A 24,637-nucleotide genomic window follows, 5' to 3' on the forward strand; every position below is an offset into this window, starting at 1 on the left:
CTACACCACCAAAGAGATACCGACCAGCACCGTAACAAAAATTTGCTAATAATTTTCACGAGCAACCACCTGAACATAAAGAAGGTCCTAAGAAAACACTTTAGCATATTGCAACAGAGCGTGCGACTATCCAAAATTTTCACTTCTCCTCCTTGAGCTGTATACAAGGGTCGAAAAGTATGAAGGATCATTTGATAAATATAAAGATAGGCGTGAAACCTCGAACAGGGTGTCGCCCTTGCGGAAAAAGCAGATGCAAGGTATGCAAACACATGCAGACAACGACAGCGGAGAGCATCCACTCAAATTTTATGCACAGGATAAGAGGTGCACTGGACTGTGGCTCAGATAACGTCATATACCTTCTGGGATGTGGTATATGTAACATGCAATACGTGGGCCGGACAGACACTTCGTTTAGAATAAATTCAACAACCATCGGGCCCATGTACGTTCCCTGCCAGGTCTTACACTTTCAAAACACAGTACAATAAAAGACCACAGTTTTGATGACATCAAGGTTACACTCTTGGAAAGAAATTTTCGAACAATCAGGGAAGGGAAACAACCAGAATCTCACTTCATCTACAAACTCAACACGAGAGAAAACGAAATAAATGAACGCCCAGGCACTCTGTCAGCGTTACGATTACTAAAAGACGCAAACACTCCTCTCTATCAGAAAACTGCCCCTAGCCTCCCATTACAACAATAATGTTACCGCCTAACAAAGCTTTCAGCGTATGCATCTATAAAGAAATCGTTTGCCGCTTCAAGCACAGCCGGAACGCACAGATTAGTGGTCCCGGACGTCGGGCGTCGTACTTCCCTTTTTCTTTTTTCCACTTTTTCTCTTTTTTCTTCTTCTTTTCCTTCACTCACAGGAGCCAATGCATATAATAAATATTGATGGCAGTGCCACAACTACCAGCTTTTTCATATCTTCCGAGGTTACCAACATGCACTTGAAGTGCTTAAGCTTTCCCCACCAATTTGTCGTAAACTTCAAAGGAGGGCAAGCCTCTAGCGGATTGCACTAGAGGGTGACATACAGAAACGGTGGGCACAATGTCATCTCCGTGGAAGGATCAGTTCTTGGGTGGTATTGTTGACAAAAATGGCACTTCTCGTTTAGGGGCACCATACTCTGTTGAGCTCCTTCGCCTTAGTAATCCCGCGGTGTCGCTCTTGCTTCTTTCTAACGTTTCCTCCTTATTACACAGAAGGGTCATTGTCGCTTTTTTGTAGTGCGCTGTGCACAGGTTTACACTGTTGTTTCTCTTTTGCTTTTCACCCTAAATATGTCTGTCAGATTTCCATCCAATAAACGGTTGTATTTCGCACCCGTGTGTGTCCTACTTGTGCTACAGTGTGTCATTTAGAGCTCAATTCTAGGGCGTCGTGAGTGTCAATCACGTTTCGGGTTCATAAGTTTTCGTTAAGTCATTGTGACTCGGGCTTGAAGGTTCACGGTAAATTATTTCCAGCCAGGTCTTGCGATTACCTAACGTTCGCAAACCAACCCGGCCTTTGAGGAACTTGATAAGCATGCGGAATGGATCGGTCCTTTTGTTAGTAATTAGCAGACGCACATACGTGCTTCTATAATCCCATTGCCGCTCCTAATCAGGCTTTTTTATAACCTGCCGACTAACATTATCTTGTTTTTGTCTGGGTGCATCTTTATTCCGGCTTTATCAATCCTGTAGTTTACATCACTAGTACTTCTTTCGTGTATTTCGCTAAAAAATTCCGATATCGTCCAAAAACGCAAGTAAAGCTAAAATATTCATCACTAAACCTTTTTCGTAATTTCGGTTGTTCTACGTCTTACCTATCTATTGTGAATGTGCCGTTATTAACACTAAAGAAATTTTAATTCTACCACTGAACTAATTCTTGATCATGTTTTCGTGCGCTTCTTCAGAAATGCCATAAGTGCAGTTTTGTTTCAGATAATGGATATGGTCTCTACAAATGTTCAGGTGCTTCTTTACGACATCATCAATCTGGAAGTACAGGTATGTGGTCATAAATGTGAATAGGTTTATTTCGATCACTTCGCAAATGTGTTGCTCCTTGATTACATATACGCAAGCGCAGTATTCAATTCATCAGGTCTTTCGAATTCTTAGTGATGTTATAGACAATATTCACTTTTATTATCGACCTTGCACGGGTCTGAATGCACGCTAAGATCCCAGAGGAGTATTCGTTCCAATTTCGACTATCTGCTCAATACGGTGCCAGTGGTTGTCAATGAATACTGTTGGGCCTCTCATAGGTATTTCTAGCTATGCGGACTATTTATCACACATAGATTGCACTTTATAATACACGTGTCAGCCTATTGAAAGCACCAAGCCATCACCGCCACTGTACCCATTAAAACTGGCTACATCCAGAACACAACGTCTCAGTATTGCCTTACTAAATGGTAACCTACCATATAAACAATTGTAAACAGTCAGACCAGTGGCCCCCTACATCAAGAACGGTCAATGAAACGCCAGCGTGGGCCAGCTTCAATAAGCTCAATAATGGCTAGCCGTCATCAGCCGAATGCCACCAAGGCCTCATTGGGCCAAGGCCAGCAAGCCATAGAAAAGTCTTCACTCCATCGGCGACTTCAGGCTTACAAAGCTCAAAAAGAGTGAAACGCTGAAGGAACACTCCATACAGCAGTTCTACTTTATGCAGGAAACTGACCAAGACTTCACAGAATTTTAAAACGACGGATCTAAAACACAGGAACATGTTGGCTGTAAAGTTATCGGAGTGGAGTGGGAAGAGAGCATCGAATCACGCTTTGATTTTTATGGCTGAACTCTTCGCGATATACACAGCGGTAAAAAAAGCAATTGAAGACAAGAGCCACAACACAGTTATATATAGTGATTCTCTGAGCGCACTCCAATCACTCGCATCCAAAAAAAAACGGCTCCCCGTTGTAGGAGATTTATTGGGACTCACTGCAGAGGCAAACGAAACCAGGAAGGTAATAAAATTCTTCTCAATCCCAAGTCATGTCGGTATAAAAGGAAATGAAAGGGCAGATAACAGTGCAAACATGGCACCAAAATTGCCCTTAAAAACCTAGAAATACCTTGTACCGACTGTGTAGCAGCATTTGGACGATCACTGAACAATGACAACTAAATATGAATAAAAATTTAACAAACAAACTCCATGTTATCAAACCAACTATTGGAGAAAGGAAGTCATGCAGACACCAGGATCGTTTTATAGAAGTAATTCTGTGCAGACTACGAATCAGGCATACACATCTGACCCATAGCTACCTTCTGCGTAATGAGCAACAACCGACTTGTCAGAAATGTGGAGAAATCTTGACAGTAAACTATCTTTTGATCTCTTGTACAAAACTAGAGCGTGTACGGAAACTTTTTTTAACACCTATACTATCAACAAGCACTATTTCTTCCAGCTTTTTTTTTATTGGCGAATACCCTACAAAACAACTGAAGAATCGCATCGGATTCCTAAAAGCTATAGATGTACTGAAGCTAGTCTGACCCTTATTATCAAAGATATAAGGACCTGTTTTAATATTTCTCTTGTACATAAAAATACCTCGCCTTTGGCGCAATATAGCCATAGTTGCTTTTGCGCCATAAAACCCAACCCAACAACAACAACAACCCTCGTCGGCCTAACGCTGAATAGCCCTGAACAGCCCAACACGCACTCGCCATTTGCCCCAAGCTGCCTAGCCGTTATTGGCCCTTTGTGGGTCAAAGCAGCGTGAGCATAATTTGGCGACATGGGTCGCCAATATTCCTGCCGACGTTAACCGACGTAGGGCCGAGATAAGTGAAAAGCCGGCGGGCTGCTTTGGTTCGACTGGATTGCCTTCTTCAATCAGTGAAAGAACGACAGCAAGCTTCACTGTTCATTTCGCTTTAGAAGACGTTGCTTCGACATGACTCGTGAATCAATTGCTAAGCATCACAACATCTAAAGTTTGTCATGTCAGGTTCCTTAACACTTTCGCAAGCATGCTCCGGAAGGAAAAGCCAAGAGGTCTCCTCGAAACCCGTGTGCAGATGCTGAACAAAAACGCGGTGGTCTTCAGTGACGATAAGAATAAACTCTTCCGCCACGCTAACCCCGACATGCCCAAGGAGAAGAAGGCTCGTCTATTCATGCGTGGAGTCAAGCAAGAACTCTTTGCCAGGCTGATGCGAAATACATCGTAGTTTGCCCAAGAATTCCTGTCTGAGGTAACAGCGATAAAAAGACGCTGGAAATGCGAGCCCACCAGCACAATGTCTAACTATACAAGAGAGCCCAGGTATTCATCTATTCGGCTCCAATGACTAGTGCAACATGATCCAAGCGTAGTGCGGGAGGAACTGCGGAAGCTGTTGCTGTCATTACAGCCACAAGTGGACATCGTCACCGGCATCGCTCGAGAATAAATGCAGCAGTCAAGCTGCACCATTGAACTTCCACAGCTGCAGCCGCAAGCAATGAGCTACGCTGTTGAAGCCCGGCATACGCTTCCCCCCCTCCCCATTTTCACGTCAAGAGGCTGCATGGTCGCATCTTCCACCTCCAGAAACCACAGCCACCAACGCCATACCATTAACTTGTCGGCCAGCGCAACGCTCTAAAGAAAAGCAGTCTGTGGCATGCCTCCGACAACCGACCTCTCCGCTATCACTGCAGGGAAGCTGGCCACACCTACCGCCACTGCCAGTACCACCAGGTGAGACTCCACAGTGGGGTGAAAGACCACATGAAATCGCCAACTACTTCGAAACAACACGGAAGAGTCACGGAGAATCTTTGCGTTCGCTAGCACCCCGTCGCCAGAAGCCGCCTCACCGCCGGCCGGTCACCTAGCCTGTATTCAGAAAACTAACGGCAGCAGCCGATCTAGATGTGGTTGGTGTACGACGAATTACAGACGACCCTTTGCCATCGCCGCTGACGCGACGATCCCTCGATAACTTGCCGCAACCTGTACGCAGCTAAGTCGTCAAAACTATGCGACCAGAATAACTGACGCCCAACGGGAAAGCAGCGCAGAAAACCGACGTAGCTGCGATCCAACGCCGCAACCCAATGGCAACGCAAGAAGACGAACAAGTGAACTCGACGCTCTTAACAATGTTCACAATGCCACTCACTTCTCCCATCGACAACGGCACCCAGTAGTCTGTCATCAGTGGGTGATTCGCTGCCAAGCTGAATAAAGTAAGAATCGTTCGGAAAGCACCCGAAATCATGGCTGCTGGAGTTACCTCATAACAACGGTAGCGGTTCGCACAGCTGGAGTCACAACGAACAATCAGTCTCATCCTACGAGATTTGTTAGGGCCAGTTCACGCTAGCGGCCAGCCTGCCGTAACGGCGATGTGGTGTTGACCATAAGCTGCCACCGTCCGCAGAAGAGCTGTTCAAAGTGCATGGAAGCTTTACTGGCGAGGACTTTAAGCCCCCGACAAACATGGCTGCCCTTTCGAATGCAGTTGTCGACCACCTGGAATCTATCGAGCGCCCATCGTGGCGCTCTGTAGCTCGTAAGCTCCGAACTTAGGCTTTCATACGCTTTAGCTTCGACACCACAGTACTCGAACCAATTCGGCACCGTTTTTGAGAGCTATACTCAAATACCTGATGTTGTCGGCCTAAGCAGGCCTTCCTGAAACTTGGAGGGCATACATTACACGTTTGTTAGTTGTTGCTCATGCTGGATAGCTGGCACAACTTGTTCAAACGCCTGCTTGGGAAGACGACTTTTTAATTTATTGTGTGCTTTTTCGCATAACAGACAAGCTAAAATGCTCTATTCGCTGCTGTTATGTAGTCTCGGAACAACATGCGCGACATAGAGTGACAACCACGGAGCAAAAAGTAGGCAGTTCCAAGAGTCTCGCGGCAGACCCAGACTATAGGTAGAGGTGAAAGCAGACGACCCGGCTCAGCCATCTCCCTCCTTCCACGCTGATTGGCTACGTCGCCTTTCGGCAAACGGCAAACGGTGCAAAAACGGATCTCGAACCTCTTCTACAAATAGCAAGGAACGGCAGACGTGCGCCAAGGAAACAACCGGGCACGGCTACCTAAGAACGTCAAACAGCGAGGCATGCTTGCGCCTAGGGTGAAGCAGCCCTTATTCTACAACAGTGCTCTAGGAACATGATCCCTGGGACGGATCATAGTCATCGATCTGATGTCTCAACCAATAACACTAACCTCAGAAAAAGCGCGGTCACCCTATACGACGCCGAAAAAAAAACATTGAATGCAATAAAACAACAGGTCACCTTGCGGCTTTTTTCCAGCTTAATATTTCTGTCCACAAAGACAAAGCGATCACCTTCAAGCCGTAATTGGGGGTAAGCAGAACTTACTTCTAAACGGTCAGATTCGCTGGACAAGATGCATCGACGAGCTGCGTGACGGCAAAGCAAAGGTAGTGCTGACCAACTTTAACTATGAATAAACGCCCCTCAACGTTTGTAGAAGTCACCTACAATGACCAATTCACGGACACCAGCCATGCTTTTGTCTTCAATGCTGCCGAAGCTGGTTAGACAAATCACGGTCTTCAGCCAGATTTTGACGTCAACCCAAGCCTTCCGATGTGCGATCGAGATCCCGTCTCCTGCGATTCAAGAACTACTTCTCCTCCTTATCGTGAGTTGAACAAATCTCAGGCACAAAACACTGCATGAAAACAAGCAAGTGCCCGACCAGTTCAAGAGAGTTTAGACAGAGTTTCTACGTACGAACATGAGGTCGTGAAGTAACAAGTCCACAATATGCTAGGCGACGACAGCATTTAGCTGTCTAGGAGTCTCTGGGCGTCAGGCATGGTGTTAGTCAAGAAGAAAGACGGGAACTTACGTTTTTACGTCGAGTAGGGCTGCCCGAACGAAAGCATGAAGAAGGAAGTGTAAAATCTCTCACGTATAGACGACGCCCTGACAGGCACTCGCTCACTGGATTTCATGTCGACTGGTTGTGTCCTCGCGATCTCCGACGTCAGCGTAGCTCTGACCGACTGGGCTGGCCCAATGCCATCTCCTGACGCCAATATTCGACGACAGCGTAGCTCTGGTCAACTCGCCTCGCCCTAGCCATCTCCTAACGCCGACAAGAGCTCTCGTTGAATGGTGCCCCGTCCTCAGACTCCTGCGACCGTATCCATTTTTCCTATCTTCTCCTTATTTCCGTCGTTCACTGTTCCTGCGCCTCGCTCACTCCTTCCTCTCTCTGTCTATCGCTTTACCTTTTAATCCTATCCTTTTATTTCCTCCTTCACCCTCACCCCTTGTGAGCTACTATTGCGGTGTCCTCCCCCACAGAGACAGTTACAGGGCTAACGTTTCCCTTCTTTTCATTTAAAATCACTTCATTCCCCTGAGTTGACTTCTCACTGCAAAGCTCGATGCATCTCAAAACCGGCGATTGGCAAATTGAGGTTGACGAGAGAAATAAAAAGATTGCCTGTATCACACCAGACCGCCTCTTCAAGTTGAAGTTCATGCCATTTGGTCACTGCTTGGCGCCTGCTACATTCCAGCGCGTCATGGATACTGTGCTGGCTGAAGTATGAGACTTGCTTCGTGTACTTGGCTGTCGTCAGCGTATTTTCCTCGAGGTATGAGGAGCTATGAGGATTTCCATCTCCTTGAGGCAGCACTTCAAACTATCAAGCTCGCTAAACTCGCCCTTATCCCAGAAAGATGCTGATTTGCGTACAAAAAGCTTTTGTTGCTGGGGCACATAATTACCAAGTCCAGAGTTTGCCCCTTTCCGCGGAAAACAGCTGTCATTACCGATTTGCCGCCTACCAAAAAAAAAAGACTGTAAGACGATTCCTCAGATTATGCGCCTATTGCTGACGTTTCTTCGAGGATTTTCACAGATAGCTGAACCAATTTCTCACCTTACGAAAACTAACGTGGAATAAGATAGGAAGTGGAACAAGAGGAGGCATTTCATGTACCTAGACGACACCTCAAGACACCACGGATACTTGTGGATTTCGACCAATACGCCGAAACAGATGTATGTACATAGACAACCACGCAAGCAGTGTAGGACTGTGTGCTGTCTTTGTGCTAACGAATGACGGCCTTGCAAGTGTTCTCAATATTGCAGAGCTTGCACGACGACCGTTGATAAGGCTGGAATATTCGAGGGCACATGTATACATGCTGTGCACTGGGCGGATTGTCAGTTGATCGACGGCCAACGCTTTCATCGCCGAAACCAGTGCCACTGTGTTGCTGTAATCTGATTTTCAGCTTACCGGCCACAGGTTCGCCTCAATAAACAGTTTTTATCTTTGGCGTACAGCCTGCTGCCTTCGTAAACGTCGCAATCACGTGCCTGTGTAAAATGCATCCGACTCTGGCCGCTTTCTGCTAGGACGCAACAGTTACAACGAACATTTGAAAAGCTCAACATGGCACCATTCGCAACGACATGTGATGTGCCACCGCACATCATTGGTTTTGATGTGGTTTTTTTGTACAAAAGAAGCTACTTTTAGTGTTATCTACACGTACTCAGCATCATTCTCGACGGTCGTCGTTTGATACAGATGTTTTTTTATTGTGGAGATTGTGCTGCGTTTAAAGGTCATCGAAGTAGCCCCAGCTCGGAGTATTTGACCTAACTTTACCGCGTTCTGTCCTTTCGGCAGCATGGAAAGGCGTGCTTTAGGGACAAAGATCTTTAGGGGGCTCCCTTTTGAATAGTAGTATTAGTAATAGTAGTAGTGCGTATCCACTTCTAGTTAATTTTTAAATTTTCTCACTAGAGGCAGCTGTTTGTATAGCTTTGCAAACAGTAATACTAGATTGTGTTAGTGGTTTTCGTATAGTTGAAGGACAGACAGATGGACAAATAGAAGAATGCCTTTTCCCACTCATCATTCGCTCCATGAATATGTTTCCACATTCTATATGCGAAGGAGCTCTTTGACTTACGCGTGTAAAGCCGTGCCAACGTGGGTCCTTACGAACGCGTCCCAACGCGTGCTCCTCTCCACAGGTGTTGAAGCGTACCAAGTAGGTCACGCAGCAGCTACACGTTGATGTATCACAGTGCGTGCTGACGTCACTCTTTCCCTCGCCTGCAGCGCGCCTGCCGGAGCACCCGCAGCTTCCGCCTCGTCCGTTCGCTCACAACGCCTGCCGCAACGGTCGCTCCCTCCAATACTGCCACTGCCGCTTGCTACACTACCGACTCGTCGGTGCTCGAAGAACAATTCGGAACCCGTCGATTATGCTCATGCTCCGAGTGCATTGTGGTGCGCGTCAGCGCCTTCGCGATCCTCGCTATGTACCTTGCTCTCAAGTTGCCGAAGGAAAATGTTCAGCGCTGTCTGGAGGAGACGCTGATTGCGTCAAGGCGCGTGAACCCGCACCTCTTACATTCATGGGAAACTTCAACGTTGACATCAGAGGAGGAGGATGAGAATGGCTTGTCAATTACATGAATGACATGTACTCTCTCAAGTGCATGTTGGTGACCGAACGGAAACTACCCACCACGATAAGGGAAGCATGCATCGATCTGGTTTTTGCCAATTTCGGCGTTGAATGTCTGCAGGAACATCTCACCGTACGTTTCAACGTTCACAAGGCCGTGATAGTGAAGGTGAAATGTGCGCAAGTTTCAATCCGGCGCCCGTGTCCACTCTGAAGAAACGACAACTACGAAGCCTTGCCCAAGACTTTGATAGAACTCAAAAACGCAACCCGCCTTCCGTGTCTTTGTATTTAAAACAAACGTTTACTCGAACACACGTTACACCAAATTTCGCATCGAACCATTCTTCCAGCACCTGCACCGATGCCCGCTTCAACCGGCTCGACGCTGTGCACACCGCTACTGCTTCGCGTCCCCTCAGGGTTAATTTTTCTTCGGTAAGATGGATCATAAATTGTAATGAAAATTAAAAAGAGACTAAGGTTCGTGAATGCTTGTTTCGCATACCGTGCGAAGAGAAATGAACTCTGTGAGGCGACATGGTAAAAGACACTCGACGTTTATGACAGAACACGGAATATAAACATAGAATACAGAACCAGTAAAAGCATCAAGCCAAATAAGTAACAAGACTGTCTGACCGATTGAGGAAACCAATAAACGCGAGTTCAATGCGGAAAGTTTTAAAACCCCATGATACGGTTAAATGCACCACGAAGGCTGAGGTGCAGTGCAGGAGGCGATGGGGAGCAAGGTGTGTCTTGATGTGCAACGCTGTAGTGACGATGATGCTCGACGGCGTGGGTGCGACTATGGAGCCATCAACGCGCATCGGAGACGCGATGCTCCACGCGAAGAATAGTCAGCCCGTCCAACGAACAGCCTGCGTCGAGACCTGATGCTTGGCACAATCGTGAGCATTATCCTGGCCACGTCCCTCACTGTGCCGAACGGGTGACCGCGGAGACACCTCGCCGAGATCCGTGATGCCCTCGGCAAAGAACAGAACAGTATGCCAGGCCGCGCCCCGAGATGCGATGCTCTTGCCGGCAACGCTGCCCCACCTGGTGGTTGGACGACAGTGGCGTGGACCGGAACCTGGGTCACCGGCGTCCAACGCTTCAGTACCGCTGTCTTCCGTCTACCGCAGCTTTGGCTCGTCCCAAGCCACAAAGCTTACCGCCACGTAAACCTCAAATGTGGCCCAAAGGTAACACACCACCTCTATGGGCCACCACAGGTCATCAGCTCATTGGCTGACCTAAGGCTCGCAGTTCGCTCAAAATCACACGCGCCCATAACTGCATTTTCATTGTCGTCGTCGTTTCTGCTCAGCCATCGCAAAAGTCCAAAAAATGGAAGCTGTTTTAGTAAAACAACTTTTCTCACAATACACAGTGATGATGAATAAATACACCGGATGATTGTTTTTTCATATATCTGGAGGTGACACAACAATTGAAAGCCCGATTCATTCCTAAAATAACACAGCCCAAAAGAACGAAATCTTTTCAAACTGTACATATATACAGACAGTTAAAACCAACAACAGTACAAGATTTCATCTTTTCTTGTACTATACAGTAAGAGAGCTGGAATACACACATGGTTTTTTTCTACCTTCTTCTGTGAACGCTTCCTTCTTCTGTGAACAGAAGAATGAATGATTTCAACTGGCCAGAAACTTTCAAAATCACGCTTTTACAAGCTAATGTTTCAGTAATTCTAACAAACTTGTGGCACTTCCTTCAGCATGGTAGTAAGCTTCAGTGGCTCAATGAATGCTACTTCTAGGTAGGATACTTCACTTTTTTTTCCAGCTCGCATCATTTACGCATGTCACTAGTATTTAACTCAAGTGTTGCTGAAGATAAAATTGTGCAGTGAACACTGAATTCAAATGCGCCAAACTTGTGTCTAAACCAATATTCCCAATGTGGTTGTTCTGTTCTACCAAAATACAATGATTGCAGACGGAGCTACCCTCAGAGCATCTGCTATGCCCTAACAAATAATAGAATCTTTATTATCTTATATTTCGATTCCAGCAACTCATTCAGTCTCCTAGTATAAGTGGTGTGCCCTCACTCTGTTTTACTAGAGACTGAGTTTATCAAGTCCAGCTGACTTGATAGTCCATAATTTTTGTAGGGGCAAAGCTCCTTATGCAATGGGTCGTGCATGCGCGGTGTATGTATGTAGTAGTAGTAGTTGTTGTTGCAGTCATAGTCATCGTCGTAGTAGTAGATGGCCCCCTCTCGTTTAGTCCTTGGAATGTCCGCTGGATGGCGGTACATCCACAGACCCTTTCGCTCTTTGCAAACACAGGGGCTAGATAGCTTCCATTTAAGTGTGCCGGCTTAGCGTGGTAGCATTGGTGAGAAATAGAAGCCTTAATGATTAGCCATTTTATTTTTAGAAGTTTCTACTGGTTTATGGTCAAATATTTTCTAAACACTTTTTTGCGCTAGATACAACATTTTTAAAAGTTAGTCCTTAACTATGAGCACCTCCTTTTTACCTAGAAGCGGAACAACAATATTTATTACTCTAGCACGACTTAAAACAGAAAATTTCTGCTTCGGTGTTAAAGGGTAATAAATGAAGTGACCGAAAGTTTCTCGGGTAGCAGCACGGGCTGCTGTTATTACTATGTTAAAACCTACCTATAAGTCGATTATGATGAGTATATAAGATGAACAAAATCCTAGATGGTGGTACTTGGAGTGTTTTCTTGGTGTGTTTACGACGACGAAAACACTGAGGAATACCAAAAGGTGGCGATTCACAGCGTGGTGAATAATTTTTGGTCGGATCCTCTTCTGAGCAAAGATCCTGAAATCTATGTTGGACCGAGCAGAAACGACGCAGCTGGAGACGCACATTTAGGCCACACTGGCTGGTAAGACATGTGAAAACCACTGACCTTCAATAAAAAGGCTGGACAACGCATCACCGCTATTCCACACGAACGCTTGTGAAGGCACCGGAATGTCATTTTGCTGTCCCGGAAGCTGGCGCTTAAGGTGCCTAATTCAAATATTATCTCGTAGATGTTGTTGTGATCGCAATTTTTGTGTCTTTTCTAATATAACATTCTTGTGGTCAACGAACTCTACACGAAAAATTAGAGACACCATACGGCGTCTCTAATTTTTTTGACAGAGTGCTGTAACTACAGCTAGTGCATACAAAAACGCAACAATTAGACATCACTTGAAACGCCGACTAACGCTACAGAAAAAAAAGGCAGATCCCACGTACAGTGGGAATCGCTGATATGCACGCACGAGTGAGGAAGCTTGATATGTCACTTTAAAATCAGCACAACAATATGAGGCGGAGGTTAATGATGCAGTACGTGACATTCATGTCATGATTATCACGTTCAGACGTGTCATTTACCCTCATCATCTATTCATGTTACCTAATACAAAATTTGGTATATAAGCAGCTAGCGAAATGGCCACGAGCACGCTATGAGTGTAGCATGTAGTATTGTTTTACATGACAGGAATGTCAGGATTATCATGTTTGGACGTGTTACATACCTTCGCAGTCCATTCACGACCCGTAATACCAAACTTGGTATATATGAACCTAGCGAAACAGTGGCGAGCGCACGTAACGTTCACGTGCGCCCTTCGCTGAGCGCAGGGACACTACGCTAGCAAAACGCGATCACTATATTGTATGACACTAGGCGCGACCAGCGTCTGTCAGCGAGGACTGACGGCAACCAGCTTGAAATGGGACATGCTGCATTTCGCGCCGACGACGTTACCTAGACAGCACTGTGTCTGCTTAGCTTCCTGATGGAAGGATGCCACGCGCGCTCAAACGCGCATGCTTCAAAGCAACGCACCACGGCACGCCTTAAGTATATGCCAGGAAGATGAACGCCTGGCGTGGCATCGCCAGCGTGACGCGACAAAACGAACACTGGCGCGCACGTGCACCGGGTGACGTCGAAGTGTTTTGGCGCCCTGAGTGTGGCACGTAGTTATGTTCTTACATGACATGAATCCTATGATTACCATGTTTGCACCAGTCACATACCTTCGCCATTATTTCACGTGACGGAATATGAAATTTGGCATATGTGAAGCTAGCAAAATGGCCGCGAACACATCATAAGTGTGGCATGTAGTCTTGTTGTTACATGCCACGCATGTCATAATTATGATGTTTGGACGAGTCATTAACATATGTCGTCCGTTCGCTTCACATAATCGCAAATTTGGTACTTTTGAATCTAGCGAAACAGCCACCAGCGCATCATGAGTGTGGCAGTTAGTCAAGTTGTTACATGACACGCATCTCAAGATTATCATGTTTGGAACACTAACATACCTTCGTCATGCATTCACGTCCCGTATTACCTAATTTGGTGTATGTGAAGCTAGCAAAACGACCGCGAGCGCATCATGAGTGTGGCTGTAGTCATTGCTACATAACAGCGTTTCAGGATTATCATGTTTGCACCAGTCACTTGCCTTCGTCGTCCATTCATGTCACGTATTACCAAATTTGGTGTATGTGAAGCTACCGAACGACCACGATCGCATCGTGAGTGTGACATGAAGTTATGTTCTAACATGACACGCGTCTCATTATTATCATGTTTGATCCAGTCATATACCTTCGTCATCCATTCAGGTCCCATAATGCCAAGTTTGGTGTATGTGAAGCTAGCGAAACGACAGTGAGCGTACCATGAGCGTAGTGCATAGTCATGAATCATGACTTACATGACATGCATGTCGTGACTTTCACGTTAGGGTCTGTCACTTGTGTTCGCCATGCAATCATGTCATACCATGCCTATTTCACAACAAGTCATGTGAACGAAACCACCGCTAGAGCAGAAAGACCTTGAAAGATAAATCATGACATTTATGACATAAATATTATGATAGTTATGTTATGACTACTCAATTATGCTTTTCATATAGTCATGTTATGCCATACAAAATTCGGTATTGATACCAATAAAGAACGGGCCAAGAGAGCTAAAAGTCGTATGCGGCTAGATAGATAGATAGATAGATAGATAGATAGATAGATAGATAGATAGATAGATAGATAGATAGATAGATAGATAGATAGATAGATGGATAGGTAGATAGATAGATGATAAGCTCAAAGTTGCTGAAGCTCGCTAAGGAATACTTTGCATTTAAAATGACAGACACCGTAGTGACGCCGCCCGAATATGGCAGAGTGCTTTAGTTTTCAATTAGTGCATACCACAAACCCAACGATCAGGCATCACTTAGAACGCTACATTTAGTGCATACAACAAACCCTATGATCAGGTATCACTTGGAACGCAGAAAAAAACGAGCAATGCGTGCAATAATATTAATATTAATAATGATAGCGAGAGGTACAAAGGCTTGTAAGAGATATTAGAAATAAAACAGCAGCGTTGGAATGACATTGCGAAGATGAGTTTTCGGGGCGAAGCGCATAATGCTGTGGGTCAAGTGCCCGCGATTTATGTAGTAGTAGTAGTAGTAGTAGTAGTAGTAGTAGTAGTAGTAGTAGTAGTAGTAGAAGTAGTAGTAGTAGTAGTAGTAGTGGTAGTGGTAGTGGTAGTAGTAGTAGTAGTAGTAGTAGTAGTAGTAGTAGTAGTAGTAGTAGTAGTAGTAGTAGAAGGTAGCCACCTATATGGCCATACTACAGGAGCGGCACGCGCGCATCTTTTTGAATTGAGGAGGAAACCCGCACACTGTAATTATAAATAGAAAGATAGTTTTTTCTCATAAAGTATCCTAAAGAGACGAGCATCGGTGTCCTATTCTCCAATGACATTTGCCTTGAATGTGATGCTTACTAAAAAAATCTTGTCTCACGAAAACGCACTTTGAACAATATCTCACCAGAAAGAGTTGCCGCGTTAAACTCGCTGGGCGTAGCCTCCTTGGTTTTAGCAAGTGCGCCGCTGCAAATGCAGTATTGTAGACTAGTAGGCAGTATAGTAAACGCGTTGGTTTAGCGATGGTTAGGGAGCAGTGCCATGAATATGGTGAACTAGTATATAGCCATGAACTAGAGGCACTAAATATGTTGGATGTAGACACGAAGCGCAGTCCGTAAGACAGCGTGTGCGTGCTAGCTCTCGTTTAGTGTTTGGAATGTCTGCGGTATGGCGGTGCTTCTATATGCTCAATATATGATGAAAATATGCAAAACGGTGGTATTGTGGACGGACAGACAGACGGATGCACGGACGGACACTTGTATTGATGAATGGACAGATGGAAGCATGGACGGAGGGGCGGATGCACGAATGAACGGACGGATAGACAGAAGCAAGAACGAACGGACGGACGGACGCTTCGCCCATACATCGTCTTGCACTCTGTGGATATGCCGTGATAGTTTGGAACTGAGGGCTGAAAACATGACTCTGCAAAATGGTCACTGCCAAGCCTTCTTTCTGCAGACGGCGTGCACTTGTCCCTCTTTTAGTTGCCGACCCACTTCTCATACATTTGAGGCCTCCAGGTTGGGAAACTGCATATAAAAACAGCTTCAACACGCTTTGTTAAGAAAAAGGTGATCAACTACCATGATGTCCTTGCATATTGCGCAAAAAGTAATGTAATTTTGAGGTGCTTAGGCGTGATTTGTCATTTTCTTTGGATTCATAGTTTACTGCGCTTCAGGTTTGCATTTTGTTAAAGAGAAGAAAAAAATCTAGCGCCAGCATCAGGCGACTAAATAGACGGTGGCTTCCGGGACACAACGATGGCTTCCGGTGGCTTCAACCGTGAGTGCCCGATGCACCATCTAGCTCCACGTAGTAAAGATCAGTGACGAAAACTACCGGCGTGTTACTTGTTCGTTATGCCCATAGCTTCAAATAGTCACATTCGCGCTCACTACTCCACTACAAATCACCCGAAGCGGCAGAAATATTACGCAGGATTCACATGAACGTGCTGCACGAAGTAAGGGAAATAAAGCAACTTAGGCCATTGGCGACGCCACCAGACGGTACCAATTGTGGACACCACATTGACACTAAATTTTCGACGTCATCGCTGCTCTTTCAAAGTTACATGGCAGCTGGGGCGTAGCCTAGACGCTTTCTGGAGATGTCAAAATACTGTTGACGCCTCAAGGCCAAAAATGCGCCAATGGGTCTTGAACGCTCTTTGCGCTCGCAACAGAATAACTTCTCTGTAACAGACGCGATTGATACTCCACTAGACAACTCATGTGTACAAAGCAATTGCAAGAACGCCACATCTCGAGTTCGAGATTTCGTGCCATTGTTTCTTTAAAGAAGTTTGTGGTAGAGAGAGAGAATAAACTTCACTTCAATGAGGCAATTCGTTTTAATCTCGAATGGAACCCTTTATTAGAGCCCCACTGACCGCTGCTGCTCAGCGGGCCTGATTTAGGGTCACCGTTGGCTTCCCGGCGTTCGCTCGGAAAGCCATGCCTCTCAAGACCACATTGTTAGTGTTTTGCGTGAACACGCCAGCTTAGATACTACGTGGCCTCGTCGATCTGTACGATCGTACTTGATGCGCGGAATTGTGGCTGTGTGGACGCGACGCCAAAGGCACATCCTTGTTGTGTATAGTTGAGGTAAATTCGCGTGTAGTCTTGACATGTATGGGTATTTGTTGGCCTGAAGGCGGTGCCAGTCCCAGGTTTCCTGGCTGCACAAGTTGGGGGTGCAGAGGGCCGCACTTCCACCTTATAAGGTTATGGTTTTCTAATATCTGCCTACTTCTAGATGCGAAGCAGCCCTTTGACAAATCTGTGTAACACTGTCCCTCCGTTCGCACCTCCAACCTCGGCGAGGATGTTAGAGTAGTGCAAAGTAGCTCACGCCCTCCTAGCAGTGCACGGTGACGTCTCTCCCTCGCCTGCCATGCTCTAGCCGCGTGTCAGCTCTCTCTCGCCTCCGCCTCTATCTTGCTCGCAACGCTCGAGCCCACTTGGGCATCGTCTCACCCGCGCGTCCTATCTTCATCTGTTGGCGAGAAGAAGCCGTGAGCCGGCAGGTGCGCGCACGCCTCGATAATCTGGCGGCGCCGACACTGTGGAGATCGCGCAGCTCCTTCCTGCGTGTTCGTACCGACGGGCGGCACGCCGTCACAGCAAGCTTCCCGCGCGTACCTTTCGCTGAACTCGTGACGTTGCGAGGGTTATCGAAGCCGATCGTGTTTTCAAATGGCGACGTCCACAAAGATGAGGTGCGGGCCAGGGAAAGTGAACGCAAGCGTCGGCAGCGAAAGACCTGCGAAACTGGCAAGGTGCGAGTCAAGAACACCATTCACTTTACAGAATACAGAGGGCACGCGGGTAACACCAACGAGGCGCGAGCCAAGGAAGCTGAGCGCAAGCGTTTTCAATTCGTCCCGCCTCCCGTGTCTTTGCGTTTCAAACAAACGTTGACTTGAGTAAGTGCTAAACAGAGTTTCGCTTGAAACCAATTTTCCAGCACCCGCATCGGCACCCGTTCCAACAGGGCCAACGCCGTACGCCCCACTGCCGCTTCGCATCTTATCAGGGTTCCCTTTGGGGAGATGATCCATAGCTTTTATGTTGTGTTCCTAATGAGGGCTTGACAGGTGCCCTGAGGATGTTCCTAGGTCTCGGACAGGAAGTCCGTAAGCCACGCAGTTTGCCTTTTCGTTCCCGTTAATGCCCAGATGGTCTGGGCACCAGGCAACGCTATATACTTCCATCAGCGTAAGCCCCAAATTTCTATGATGCATGTTAAGATACAAGCAACAGGAAGCTTGTGAGTGTGTCAATAATACATTGAGCGTCTTCTCCTTTCTGCCTCTGTGATTGCCAAGGCTGTAGATGTTGCCTGTGTAGTTGTGCTGAATCTAGTGCGTATAAACGCGCTGGCCACAACTTTGTTTTGACTAGTCACTACCGCTACATATGCTTGTTGTATGGGGTCTTGAGATTTACTGGTGTAGAGACTCGCGTCCGTAAAATAAGTGTCAAAGTAACCAGCTTTGTGAAAAATTTTCAAGAGTGCGCTTGTCGGTGTTTTAGATGCGAAGCAGCTCTTTGACTAGCCTGTGTAACCCTGTGCCTCCACATCGGGATGGTGCCAAGTAGGCCACGCCTTCCCTCACAGTGTGCACGCGTGACGCCATTCTCTGTCGCCGCTCGCCGCATGTCATCGCACTCGCTTCCCTCTCTCCACCGCACGCAACTCTCGAGCCCACTCCTGACATTGGCTGGATGGATGGATGGATGGATGGATGGATGGATGGATGGATGGATGGAAGGATGGATGGATGAATGGATGGATGGATGGATGGATGAATGGATAGATGAATGGATGGATGGATGGATGAATGGATGGATGGATGGATATGGCTGTACCACCTAGATCAGGCAGTGGCTAGTGCCACCAAGCCGTAATACTTAATGAGCCAAAAATTGGATTTATTTTTTTCCTTCGAATGGTGAGGTTGAGGATTCGTACTTTGCATTGAATGGTTTATTTTCACTTGTGCCTTGACTTTAGCCACCAATCAGATAACCTCTTTCTAGTTAATTCTACCCGCTTAAACTTTATTTTGCCCTCTCTGTCCCTAAACCCCAGTGCTTTAAAAAACTCTGCGCCATCATCCTGAACTATAGGGGGAACCCCTTTACAGAACATTATCAAGTGTTCAGCAGTTTCTTCTTCCTCTACACACGCACTGCCTACCGTGTCTACCCCTTCGTATTTGGCCAGATATGTCTTGGTTCGCAATACTCCCGCCCTGTACTCAAAAAGTAGAGAACTGCCCCGAGTATTATCATAAATCATTTCATTGGCAATTTCCAGCCTAAAAGTTTGACAGATCTCTAGTGCGGACTTCTTAATCATGCCAATTCTCCACATATCGGTCTCAGCTTCCTTCACCTTCTTCTTAGCCGATAATTCTTTTTGGTTTGGCCCCCTGCTGTTTTCTAAGTATTTACCAGTCAATTTTCTGGTTCGATTCCTCCGTAATGTATTGACATTCTTCATGTACAAATAGCACAATACCTTCCTAGCCCAACGCTTCCCCCCCTATTCTCTCAATCACTTCTCAAATTTTATCTTGCTGCTAGCTTCCCTGCCCTCAAATGATGTCCATCGCATATCACTTTGTACTCCCTGATTTGGTGTATTCCCGTGAGCTCCTAAGGCAAGCCTACCTATTCCACGTTGCTTAATTTCTAGTCTTGCTTGAACTTCTGATCTCGTGCACAAGACTGCATTGCCCAACGTCAGTCGAGGAACCTTGATCCTTTCCATTTTCCTCTCAGAACATCATACCTATTGTGATTCCACAGTGCCCTGTTTTTTCATTACCGCTGCATTCTTTTTACCTTTATCGGCACGTATATTTTGTGTTCCCTTAGGTACTCGGCCCCATTCCTTATCTATAAGCCCTGATTTTTGTATTTACTTGTTATCTCTAGCGTGACCTTCTAAGCTCAGTACCTTCATTGTCATTAAAAATCATGACTGCTAATTTTTTCTTACTGAATCGGAAATCTAACCTATCTTCCTCATTACCGCAGATGTCCACCAATCCCTGCAAGTCTTCCTTGTTGTCGGCCATTAGCACTATATCATCTGCGAACATCAATGCTGGTAGTGCCTGTTCAATGAGTTTTCCTTGTTTGACGAAAGAGAGGTTGAAGCCCAGCCCACTCCCCTCTTATTTGACCTCTACTCCTTGTAGGTACATCATGAATAATAAGGGTGACATGGGACACCCCTGCCGAAGCCCCCGTTTCAACTCTGCAGGCTTGGATACCTGTTTTCCCACTTTATAACTACCTTGTTATCTTTATAGATATCCTTTAAAAGATTAGTGACTACATCTTCCACGCCTAGTGTGTCCAGTATTCCCCACAATTCCTCTTGAACCACGCTATTGTACGCCCCCTGGATATTCAAAAATGCTAGCCACAGCAGCCTGTGTTCCTTTTCTGCTATTTTGATACACTACTTCAGTGAGAACAGATTGCCTTCCAACCTCCTGTGTTTTTCGGAAATGTTGTAGGCTCGTGTGCTGAGATTTGGGTGCACGTTAAAGAACCCCAGGTGGTCAAAATTTCCGGAGCCCTCCACTACGGCGTCTCTCATAATCATATGGTGGTTTTGGGACGTTAAACCCTACAAATCAATCAACCTCCTGTGTTTCCGAAACCCAATCTGCAGTTCTTCCAGCACCGTCTCATCCTCTATCCATGCCTGCAGTCTTTCCTTTATAATCTGCATCGCCAGCCTGTACACCACTGATGTCACTGTTATAGGACGATAGTTGTTTATGTCAGCTTTGTCCGCCTCTCCTTTATAGATCATGCTCATCCTGCTAAGTTTCAATCCATCAGGAACTTCACCACCGATTATTATTTTGCTCACTGCCGCTCTCAAAGCTTGCTTAGACTTCGGCCCTAATGTCTTTATCAGCATAAGTGGGACGCCATCTGGTCCTTTGATGTACTACTAGGAACCCTTTTCTCAGCCCCTTCCCCCTCTCGTTGTGAAAATGATTCATTGCGCCACTTGATTTATCTTTGTCTATTGTGGTGCATCAAGCACTTTTTTGTAGAAGTTTTTTTGTCACCCTTGTTCTTATATCTTTAATAGCTTTGTCCCCTTCTAGACCAGCACCTTGAACTGTAGTTATAAACCTCGGCTCCAGGCTCGTCTCATTTCTTAGAGAGTTTAGATGGTTCCGAAATTTCGCAGCTGCCTTTCTATCTTTTTTATGTACTTCTGCCAGCCACTGAGCTCCCTTTCTTCTAATCTTCTAATCTTCGTGAGACTCTTAGCTGAAATGATGTTTTTCCTTTCTATGCTTTTTTTCTTGCTGGTACAATTCTTGGTGCTTCTTGAATATGTCAGTGTAACCAGTGCATTAAGTAATATAAAAGTTTTGTTTACAACTGCCTGGCGTAGGTTGTGTTTCTATACTTTTCATGTATCATTAGAGAATATCTGCTGTCACCCGTTCTGGCTTGTAAGTGCAAGTGTATCTATTGTGTACTTGGTTGTACATGTATTTTTTGTGTACCTTGTTTGCCCTATGCAATGATCCCCTTCGAGACTGGCAGTATGTAAAAATGAATGAATAAATAAATGTAACTGTAACTTCATTCCGGACGAGTATCGCAACATTAGGGTTGTTTGGAGCTATGTAAAGACTGTAGCTTGCAACAATAGAACTGGCTCCCACTTTTTTTAAGCTAAGAAGATTATGTCTGGAAGAATCTGCGCCACCTTTATGTACACTATGAGTGTGGCACGCTTGTTGTGCCGGTAACGATAGTTCCAGGACCGTATATAATAGGATACTCTCTTGCGCCTTTTTCAGTTAATTACCATGATTTGATGAAATAGTTGTAGGTTCAGTGTCAGAGGTAAGCATGCATTTGTCGTCAGACTTCTAGGACCATTTATGACTCTGCTGTGGTCTGCACTTCAATTATTTCTTGAGAGTTTCATGAACACATCACTTCGGTTCTTCAGTTTCGACAAAAAACTGCTTCATTGGTGTCTCTGGTTGCTGCAGAATATGCCATTGTATTTGCTGCAGTGAATGTAGAGTGAAGTTCGTTGCTGGTTTTTGTGCTTCTGTATTGACTACATCAACTTTGGGCATTGTCGATTGTGGTTAGATGTGCTCATTGTCTCGTGGCTGGTCTCTTGGGTTGCTCGTGAGACATTGTGAGGCTTGTGCTGCAGACTTTGGTGATATTACCGTTATATGGCAAGCTTATTTTTTCAGCAACACTATTTTGTTCTATTATTTGACTAGGCGTTGCTTGAGTTGTTTGTTTTGTGCAATTTCTGGTAGATAGTGCACCTTTTGTGCGATTGGGGTAGTACATGTAGATTTGAAGGAGATTTCGGAGTCATGGTTTGCGCCCAGCTTACCGAAAGCGACGAGACCTGTTGGGTGTGTCCTTGATTCCAATCGCTGCTTTTCGTGCCCCTTCCGGAAGTACTGGGGTGGAAGTTGTGTCGAGGCAATGCTGCTGCGCTCCTCTTGGGTGGCGAGCACAGCGTTCGGCCCAGAGACAGTGAATGCGACTTCCAAGCGTCCATGTCGTCGGCCGATTTGCAGGCGTCTTCTTTCTTTTCGGAGGAAACCCAGTGGATGTATTTAGACCTCGGTGGGTCAATTGTATTGTCCTGGATGATGTTATCGTCGTGGCCTGCTTGTGTTAAGGGATATTTTGGTTTCCGTGGCTTAATTCTGTGTTTACAAGTTGCATAATCTGTGAGATGATCTTCCACGCATGAGGCACAACTGATAGAACACTGGTGTTCATCTGTAGAATTGTTCAGCCCACACAGCCACCAAAGAAAGCGATCCTGGTTTGGCCAAACATCCGTGTGGTGTCTTTTCTCTCTCTGCATAACTTGCAGGTTGGATTCGTAGGTTGAAAGTGGTAGCAACAGTGTTCACCTTCTTAATAGTACGTGGTAAGAGGTAACCCTGGTACGAAAAATTAAATTACTGCGCTATTCGTTGTGCCAATCATTCTGGCAGTGATGATCTCCAAGGTATGCGTTCTCACATGAAGGTGAGCCGCAAGCGTTTCAGTAGAGGTGAGGTACGCCGTGAATCACCCTTCTAAAAGTGTAGCGTCTGTTTGCAGCAAAAGGCTTGAACGGCGTGTGCTCTGCTCTCAGCGCAACGGTGTGCATGAGATGCAGTTTGTCTGGAACTTCTTTATATTTAGAAGACAGAATTCCTATGTTTGACCCTGGATTGATTCAAAGGCCGAATAGGTCACCTCTGAATACAGCTTGGCATGCATCGATGATTGGTTCCGCATGCATGGGAGTCGGATACTTTCTCAGCAGGAGGTCCTGGTTTGGCCGAATGATGATCTTGTAATGATCTCTCGGTAGTGGTGGTAGTTTTAGAAATTTTTTCAATGTTGACGTGCATGTCCCTAATTGGTCCTGGAACCCTGCGTTGCTGCACCTACGTTCCAGTGCCTCTTGCTTGCGTTATTTGGTAAATTTCACTGCCTGCCAGCTAGCGTCTTTTTCTGTATGCGACTGACGGTCAGTAGCGTCTCGGCTTACTGTGTCCCCGTCAACCATTGCGACGTCAGCTTTATCATCCAGTTTTAGGCGGTGCTAATGTTGGTCGGTCACCGCGTCGAGAGCCATGGCTAGATGAAGCTTGAAAGCGGGCATCCCCAGCGTCAGTGCAGCTGCCTGCAGCTCTTCAGGGGTGCACGTTAAAAAAACACAGGTGGTCAAATTTTGCGGAGCCCTCCACAACAGCGTCTCTCATAATCATATGGTGGTTTTAGGACGTTAAACGCAAAATATTATTATGCAGCTCTTCAGGTTAGCGTTTCAGAAGCGTCCTAAATGGTTGAGAGAGACAAGTCTTTCGGTACCTCTAAGTCACAGGAAATTCATTTGGAGGGTGCGCAGATGCTCGTAAAAATTGTCAGGCTGATAATAACGATTGCAGGCCGTATCATGCAGAAAAAACCACTGAAGAACCAAGAAAAGCCAGAGTGCGAAGCGAGCGCTTCAACATTACTTTAAACCTCCGGGTAGTCTTCTCTTGTGGTAGAAGCACTGCATAACCTGCGACATTTTGTTTCGTCACAGTGGTTTATTTTGCGGTTGCATTCTTGTGAGACAAATATGCACACGTATTACAGTGCTGTAATCACGGGTACCCTTTGTCCGCACAGCACTGAAATATGTGTTTATGTACTTGTACAGGACGACAAGGCATGAGACACAATATGTGCATGTTCGCAAGGCAATTATTCATATAATTATGTACATGTAGAGACAAAATAATGGTGTACAAACTTGCCATGTGTACTGCTGCAAAGAAAACAATCAAGACCATAGCCACGCGGGTATTTGTCCATTGCATGTGAGTGTGAGCAATGTACTGTGCGCAGAGGCGATCGCCGTATCTATAATTTCACATGTGATGGCAGGAAGGCACCGTTCATCTAGCAGTAGGTGCCGCAACGTCATTAGTGTTGAGTCAGACACGTCGTAACTGGCACAAACTGTGTGGCAATTTTTGCGACTGTGGCCACCTCGTCACGCCGAAGACAACCATGCGTGTACGTCCTCCAGGCAAACTTCCTGAAGTCGTCATACAAAGTAAAGTGATCTGAGGGTTAT

At 45.9% G+C, this 24,637-nt stretch overlaps 1 protein-coding gene across 1 annotated transcript in view; it reads right to left on the reverse strand.

Annotated features, from left to right (window-relative positions):
• LOC119173296 (uncharacterized) overlaps positions 1 to 24,637 on the reverse strand; it is a 1,087,060-nt gene that overhangs the window by 480,005 nt on the left and 582,418 nt on the right. The window lies entirely within an intron of this gene.

Source organism: Rhipicephalus microplus, chromosome 5, assembly GCF_043290135.1.
Source record: "Rhipicephalus microplus isolate Deutch F79 chromosome 5, USDA_Rmic, whole genome shotgun sequence".
NCBI lineage: Eukaryota > Metazoa > Arthropoda > Arachnida > Ixodida > Ixodidae > Rhipicephalus > Rhipicephalus microplus.